The following is a 973-nucleotide window of genomic DNA, read 5'->3' as shown; positions in this document are numbered from 1 at the left end:
GTTGCAACTCTGCCACATTACATCGTGAAGGCTGTATCCTCAACAAAACTGATCATAAACTCTCAATATTCACAATCTCGCTCTGATCGTTCTTGTGATTTGTAACTCTTCGCCGCTCACAGAAAATAAAATTCCCATGCGGACACTAGCACTTAGACCGAGGGAGAACGATGTTCCTAAAGTAGGGAATATGTTTCTCGTGTGACAGGATATCCACAGCTTCATACCCCTTGTTCGGTCAACTCTTGCACCGGAGGCCACATTCATGATATATACATAATACCAATCTGGATGCAGTTATCAACCTCATCAAGCTGTTACAGGTCAATAATATTCAGGCTTCTAAACAGACTCAGCGTATAATTTATTTCCTTGGAATCTCAGTAACGCTTTTATCCGAGCATGAATTTTGCGAGGATCCTACAGTAATAGCAGCAGCGCTTTATAATGTATGCCGGGCGATGCAGTGGAATACGCACCTGCTGTTGGTTGTAGAGAAGTCACTTACTTGCTTGTTTCGCGTGTAACTTTGGAAGTAACAGCTTCGCTATCCTCGAGAGCATGCTTGCGACGGTTGATAAAAATCTTGAATGCTGTGTTTACCTTGAGCTTATTTTCGGAGCTGAGGTAATACGAATCTGCGAGGACTTCATGTCCTCAATTTTTCGATGAGCCGTCCAAAGAAGCTTTAGATGCAGTAAGTGGTCATACTATCCATGATTTTTCAACGTAGTCTTTTCTGCAAGATGCAGCGAGGCTGCCGTCGCGTTACGCTAAGAGAAAGCGTAATTTAGGTCACCGACCTGTCGTTCTATACTTAGGACAAGTTCGAATAAGCAGATCGCAATCCGCTTACTCCAAGAGTAATTATTACCTTAACCCCAAGGCTTATTACTCTCATCCGTTTAAAATTCAAAACTGATTTTAATCTTTATCTGCGGCAAAGCCGCGTAATTTTAAATGATTCTCCTTA

The sequence above is a fragment of the Plasmopara halstedii genome (genome assembly GCF_900000015.1).
Source record: "Plasmopara halstedii genome assembly, contig: Scaffold_1651, whole genome shotgun sequence".
In the NCBI taxonomy this organism is placed as follows: Eukaryota; Oomycota; class Peronosporomycetes; order Peronosporales; family Peronosporaceae; genus Plasmopara; species Plasmopara halstedii.
This window is presented reverse-complemented; position numbering follows the sequence as displayed.